The 7,633-nt window shown below is 40.5% G+C and overlaps 3 protein-coding genes across 3 annotated transcripts in view; all 3 read right to left on the bottom strand.

Moving 5' to 3' along the window:
* The window catches only part of LOC143715491 (uncharacterized), a 659,702-nt gene that overhangs the window by 352,045 nt on the left and 300,024 nt on the right, over positions 1–7,633 (bottom strand). The window lies entirely within an intron of this gene.
* The window catches only part of LOC143715483 (uncharacterized), a 349,601-nt gene that overhangs the window by 76,675 nt on the left and 265,293 nt on the right, over positions 1–7,633 (bottom strand). The gene's annotated exons all lie outside the window — the stretch shown is intronic.
* The window catches only part of LOC143715461 (uncharacterized), a 272,811-nt gene that overhangs the window by 31,807 nt on the left and 233,371 nt on the right, over positions 1–7,633 (bottom strand). The window lies entirely within an intron of this gene.

Raw genomic sequence — 7,633 nt, 5'->3', positions numbered from 1 at the left:
GATTGTTTCAAAGCAGCTTTACAGTGATAATAGGATTAAAGTAACAGAGATTGTTTAGGCTTTACAACAGCTTTAGAATAAAGTTATTATCCAGCTAAAGTTAGTTTTGATCAGTGGTTCTCAACTGGGACATTTTACCATGGTCATTAAGCTGCGACTGAGTGTGTGTATGTAACCCCCTTCAACCGGGTTCCACTCATGTACACACACACACACACACACACACACACACACACACACACACACACACACACACACACACACACACACACACACACACACACACACACACACACACACACACACACACACACACACACAAACTTGCTTAAATAAGTTGCATGTTGTATAACTTAAAAAATAAATTAACTTATTTTGATGAGTTGAAGTCTTGTAAAAACATGTTATCGACTTACAGATCATGTAGTTTTTTGTTAATACAAAAAAGTTGATAGAGCCACCAAAAATAAAATGTACAAAATAACACAAAGTGAAATAATGTGAAGTGGCGTTTCCCCAAAATGCCACTTCACATTATTTCACTTTGTGTTAATTTGTACATTTTATTAATACGGCGCACGTTATATATATCATCACTTCATTATAAATAATAATAAATTAATAAATAAATGACGCACGGAGTGTCGTAGTTCTGTTGATAGATTTTGTATTTTCAGTTACAGATTCATTTACTTTGTGACTGTGTATCAGATGTAATCCGCTCTGTCTGTGTCTGCAAAGGTGTGTGCCAAATGGCCCATTCAGAATATATGGCCCACATAAACTGATTGGTGTGAATGACAAAAGAATCAGCATTGCTCAGAGTGGATTAGCAAGTTAGATCGATCTCCTGTGGGAGGTCCTTACAGGTTTCTATTGTTTGTAGCCCATAGGCTATTTCTTCATGTATAAAGTTCTGTCCGACAGACAGAACTTTGGGTTAAGATTGTGGAAGGGCGACATGGTAACATCGCTGCTGAAGAAATGTACTACACTACAAACCTGCAATAAATTCTTCTCCCCACAAGAACTCTGGTCAAGCTTACTTATTTTATGTATTGGAGGAAATCTAATACATTGGCGAGCCACCTGTTGCCGACCCCTGCTGTATATAAACTAAGTCAAACATCCAGTGATCATCATGCATTTAAAATAATCGAAACAATTATTAAAATCTATTTTTTTATAATGTTTTGTGTAAAAGGCAATTACAGAATTAAACGAGAGAATCTCGTGATTCGGATAATAAATGTTTTTGTCTTTGAACTTTCGATATACAAATCAAATTACCGAAAAATAGGTTGTGTCTTGTAAATTGTCTTGTCAACTTTTGTCTTGTAAAGTTATATATACAGCGCAGGGCTCGACGTTAAGGCTTGTCCGCTTGTCCGGGACAAGTGGATTTTTTTGTAAGACAAGTGGAAAAATAAATAAGTTGTCCCACTGGACAAGTTAAATTTCAAAGAAAATAAAATGGCATGTTACTTCACTTTATGTGCCACTCATTACGTCGATTTTACAGATTTAATTTTACAGATTTGAAACGAACACATTTTCCCCCCCACAATCCGTCGAACCAGCGTCCAGCTCAGAATGCTTTGATTGGCCAATCAGGAGTTTAAACATTTTTACCTGACTTAAAGGAGAACTCCGGGCAATTTTTAAGTTAATCTTGATCGTTAGACCTTTGTGAGTACTGACTATAGAAAAAAAACGAACCGGATTGGTGATTGCTACGCGGAGCTGCGACCGCGAATGCCCAGAGCTCCCACCCAGCTAAAACGGCAGTTATGGGGGCATTGACACAAAGAGCGTTTTTGAGCCTCTTAACCGACACAAAATGCAATTAAAATGTCTGTCCAACATGAACAGGGACCCTACATGTGAACAAGATGCGTTTAGCAACTTAGCCATTGTTTCAACTCACCTAAATAGTGTTTTAGACGGCAAGCTGTAGTCTCGCGCTGCAGTCCCGTGCTGTAGCCGGAAAAGGTAAACAATGTCCAGGTGGGAGGAGCGTTGATCATGTGCGACGAGTCTTCGTACATGGAATGGCATTTTTCTTCAAAGAGCCCCGCTGTGTTGAGTGTGTGTAGTCATCCTTGTCAAAGTGTTCACTGCAAATGCGGTAATCTTTAGCGCGTAGTACTTCTACGGGAGTTTGCACATCAAGTTGAAATACAACTAGCCACAAACTGCAGAATCTCGAGGTCATGGTAAGGAAGACGATGAAAATATAAGCTCTTATATTTTCGCATTCGGTTGTCACAATTCGGAAAGGCACAAACACGAACCATTTCTTCTTCACTTGTAAGCAACTCTGATCATAACTCGTCGCACATGATCAACGCTCCTCCCACCTGGACATTGTTTACCTTTTCCGGCTACAGCACGGGACTGCAGCGCGAGACTACAGCTTGCCGTCTAAAAGACTATTTAGGTGAGTTGAAACAATGGCTAAGTTGCTAAACGCATATTGTTCACATGAAGGGGCCCTGTTCATGTTGGACAGACATTTTAATTGCATTTTGTGTCTGTTAAGAGGTTCAAAAACGCTCTTTATGTCCATGCCCCCATAGCTGCCGTTTTAGCTGGGTGGGAGCTCTGGGCATTCGCGGTCGCAGCTCCGCGTAGCAATCACCAATCCGGTTCGTTTTTTTTCTATAGTCAGTACTCACAAAGGTCTAACGATCAAGATTAACTTAAAAATTGCCCGGAGTTCTCCTTTAAGAACAGCGGAGCCGGAGACCGGAGTGGAAATATGTTTCTTCAGGCTCCGCAGCCCGGCCAAGCGCCAGGAAAAGCTCCAAAAAGAATTCACCTTACACCAGCACCATACGAATTAAAACGGGAATTAAATTTTGTTACAAAATGGAAGGATGAATTCGACTGGGTTATTCATGAAGACGGAGTTATGTTCTGTGGCGTCTGTCGGGGGCAACCCAACCTGGCTGACAAGTAAGTGACGTTAGCTAGCTAGCCGTGTACTGTAAACAAGCATTAACAGCATTTGTATTAGGGCTGCACGACATTGGTAAAAAATGACATAGCGATATTTTATTTTTCTGTGATATATATGTAAGAGTAGGATAATGTAGATTAGAGGCTGACATTTTTTCGGGAATCCCGCAGGTCACGGGAATCCCGCGGGAATGAAAACAAAATCACTATGTATCACGGGATTGGGACGGGAAAGGAAAAAATGTCAGCGGGAGTGGGTGGGACCGGGAATCGTAATAAATCTATGATACCCAACTTTATACACAAATATACAGTTTCTATAAATAAACTCTATATTTAAATTTTGAAATAAATTCTATTTGCCCCGTCTCTTTATGCTCTCCTGTTTGCTTTGGTGTTGCTAAAGTGAATGACGTGCTCCACACACCCATACCAGTTGGTGGCTGTAATATATGCACCAAGTTGTATACAATGCCAACCACCAATAATATAAGAGAAGCTTCCCTCATACACTGTGTTGCCGCGAAAATCACAATCAAAATGGTGTCCATGAAAGACACACTGATACGACTACTGTCGGAAAACGATTAATCAGTTGTGCTCATCGACATTTCAGGGCGATCTCAAGAAGGAAATCTTAGTTCAAGAAGGAAATTTGGTTTTTGTTTAAATTTTGTTCTTTCAGTTCAATAAAGTAACAAACTGTGCTATGCTCATATCTGAACTGTATTTTTTTTTTACTGTAACTGACAGATTCCGGTCAAAAAAACACAACACGGGAGTGGGAGGGATAGGAGTCATTCTTCTGGGATTGGGACGGGATTGGATGTTTTTTCGTGGGATTGGGACGGGACAGGATTTTTTTGTGGGAGTGGGGCGGGAGAGCTTTGAAAATCCACTCCCATGTCACCCTCTAATGTAGAGTGAGCTTCGCTTCGCGTCGGGGTCCTAATCACCCTGAAGGGGTTGTATTCGCTATAACAACAGCCTCGCTCTACATTATCCCGCTTATTACAGGGCTACCTACCAAATAAATCAATAATTTGACACAAAATGTTGATTTAAAAAGGAGTTTATTGATTTAAAAACGATTGTATTGCTTCCGCTAAAGAAAATAGTCTGTTCCGTCTCTATGGTTAGAATCCATGGCAACGCTCTGTTTTTCATGGCAACGGTGTGTTAGACCTTTTACCATCGTGTATTCTCAAAGATATTCAGTCAACGCAATTCATTAATATGCGCGAGGCAGGGAGAGAGAGCAAGACAGTTTGAAGACGGTGAGAGAGTGCGCGCGCGCGACCGGGGCTTTCTCTCTGCTCGTTCACTCAGTTAAACAAGCGCAGCAGTCAGTCATCTACATCACTCATCATCTACATCACTCACCGGTCAAATAAGGCTTTGGCGGGACAAAAATACGCTTTAGTAAGGCTGACAGAAAACAGCGCGCAAGTTCCAGTTTTCTTGCGCTTGAAGTTTAAACTGACAGGACTTGCAAATTGATAAACTCTCACACTATGATGGTTAAACTTTGCAATTAATCCGCGAATCACAAGCGTTACGGGCCGGGGAGCTGCTGGCCCGTAGCCTACTAAGTTACTGATCATGAATCACGGATCAACTACGATCCCTATACTTGACATCGCATAGGCTATCCTGCGATGTGACTATCGTGGATGCGCACATCGCGATATCGATCCTAAAATGATACATCATGCAGCCCTAATTTGTGGTTAAGTGTACATATTTAAATATTAGTTAATGTTCAGATGTAAAGTAGCTACACGTTTTAAAGTATCCCTTGGTAAATCAGCCTCTGCCGGGTAGAAAGTGGCAAAATCCATGGTTATGTCTACAAAATTATTTATGCAAGCTAACGTTAGTTTGTTAGCTCTATATAACATTTCACTGGGTCTTGCAGTTTGATTTCCTGAAATTATTATGAAAGGTTATGTTCTAATAGCCATTTGCCTACTTTATCAAGTCACATTATTTCCAAGCCCTGATACTGTATCTGAGATGACGCAGTAAATAATTCCTCTTTCAAGTAATGAAGCCCCTGTTCAAGTGTTGAGCATTAAATTAACTGCATGGTCTGTATGTTACCAAAGGATCTTGGGACAAAGCTGCAAAACAGTACATTACAGAAAGTGTTTCATTCTGCAGAAATTGGGTAAATGTTTTATGTAACAAATAACATTTTTAATAACACCTAAATTGTTACATATATTATTTTTATAATATTACAGCTCATCTTTGTTGGTCAAAGGGACAAGTGCCTTTAGACATGACACACTGCTGTCCCCACGGGATCAGCAAACGCCACCAGCACTGTGCTGTTGCAGAGAAGAGAAAAAAATCCTAATGCAGAAGTGCCAACTATAGTCCAAGGAGTACAAAAAATGGACCCGATCTTGTTTAATAAAATGAAAAAAGTTATGCACACAGCCTATTACATTGCAAAGCAGGAGCAACCCTTCACTCAATTTCCTGAACTTTATGGGCTCATTAACAGGACCATTGGGACACTCCCAGACAGCTACAATTCAGACAAAGCTTGCGCTCGGTATGTCACACACAGACAGAGTAAACACAAATAAAGTAGCCAAACAATGTTTTATTGTTAGCAGTACCCAAAGTCTTAACAGAATAATGTTGTTCTTTGCAGCTTCATTTGTAACATATATGATGTGAAGAGGGAAAAGCTCATGGAGAAGTTGAGGAAAGCCAAACGTAATTTTACAAGTGAAATGCAGCCAAACCTTGGAGCGTTTTGTCTTCATCATCTTCATTAATCCCCTCGCTATCAGCCGACGTTCCGGGAGTCTCCCGCATATTGATAACGGCTCCCTGATGCCCGCAAATTAGTTAAAATAACTGTGGCCATTTCTCAATATGCGTTCTTGTCTGTACTTGTGTTCTTGTGGACTTGTGAAACTGTCACGGGTCTATGATGGAGGACTCAAATGCAGAACGAGTGTTAACAGGTTTTATTGACAAACAGTAGACAGAAGACAGGATGTGTTGGGAGAGGTGAACAGTCCAAACAATAGGCAGGGATGAGACACAATGACAGCCGTAGTAACTAGCCGAGCAGCACTTGTAACTAGCAAGAGAACTGGAAGCTGGAGAGTAGAAATGGCAGAGCAGAATGAGACCTCAGAATACTAGCAGTAGCCAGACAGGAACTTGTAAGTACTCCAGCAAGGCACTCAGGGATCTCAGGCTCAGCACCAGGCTACCTCCAAAGCCAAGAGTGTAAACAGTCAGGGACACTCTGCTAGCAGGACTGGAACTAGAGACACAGAAGACAAGACAGACAGGACCGATGGCAGAACTAAAGAACAGAATACTTCTACAAATAAAACACTGTAGACTTTAGTCACAAGAAACAAACTATGTAGCACAGAAGTACAACATCTAACGAACTGGCAACACATGAGGGAAAGAGCACACACATAAAGGGAGTTAACAAGAGTAACAGGTGAGAACACTTAGACAAGGAACAGGTGAACACACTCACGTAAACGAGGACTGAAAACAAGGGAGCAGAGAATATGAGGAACAGGTGACAACACTCAGACAAACGAGGACTCAACTAGACAAGAGGGCGTGGTACAGGGAAACAAGGAGGCAGGAACAGAGGAGCACATGGCCAACACAAACACAACCATATGTTCAAGCACAACACAAACATAGAGACATGAAACAAAGACAACACAGACAAAGCTGCCAGAGCAAGACCCTGACAGAAACGTCATCAGTCGCTGCCCAAGTACTGTTCCAATTCAAAGTTCACATCTTGCCATGTCCAGTTCAAATCCCCGGATGTGTTCTTGATCCGCCCCTTTTACCGAGGATGCATCGAGAGGTGACTTGTGTGGACTTGAGTCAGCCAGGTATCCCAGAATGCATCTCGCACCAACCAGCAAGCGTCAATAGCAGAAGAGAAAACCCGCGTAATATCAAAATACTACTGTTATTGTGTCATGAAATGTAATTTTAATAGTGTTTCAGGCGAGAATGTAGTTGTTTAAAGCTCAAATCTGTGGTTTATTTAAAAAGATAGCGCCTATTTGAAAAATGAATCTGACGTTTTCGGAGTTGAGAGATCCAGGCGATCACCGGGAGTTGAGCGCTCATGTACCCAACCTGGAACAGCCTTACCTCGTCTAGTCCTTCTGATGTTTGCCGCTGGCTCTGATGTCTCTAGTCTGGTTAAACATGAGATATAATTTGTCTTGTGTATAAGTCGATCTTTGGTCTCATTATTCTATAGTTTGTTCCATGGCAAATCGTTTTGGCTGAGGGCAAAGTGAAGTTTCATAACTTTATATATTTAGGCTATTTAACTTTAAAAAAGCTTTAACTTTGTAGCCTATTAGAGAGCTGACTTATGTTTGTCTGAATTGTTTGCTTTATTTCTCATTGTATAGCTTCTTATTAGGCTACTTATACTTTTATACTGGATATTATTGATCATTAAAACTTTTTTATATATATTATTTTACTACACATTCTCTTCACTGTATGTACATGTATAGTAAAATAAAATGACACAACCCTGTCTCTGTTTGTTAAATGTTAGTTTTAATGATCAATAATGTGTCATATTTTTTTAATGAAAACTAAACAAAGCAGGGTTGTGTTTTATATTTCGTGTTGTTATAAATAT

The sequence above is a fragment of the Siphateles boraxobius genome, unplaced genomic scaffold, assembly GCF_051911475.1.
Source record: "Siphateles boraxobius isolate OS27281-9 unplaced genomic scaffold, OSU_SipBor_1 6, whole genome shotgun sequence".
Taxonomy (NCBI): domain Eukaryota; kingdom Metazoa; phylum Chordata; class Actinopteri; order Cypriniformes; family Leuciscidae; genus Siphateles; species Siphateles boraxobius.
This window is presented reverse-complemented; position numbering and strand designations above follow the sequence as displayed.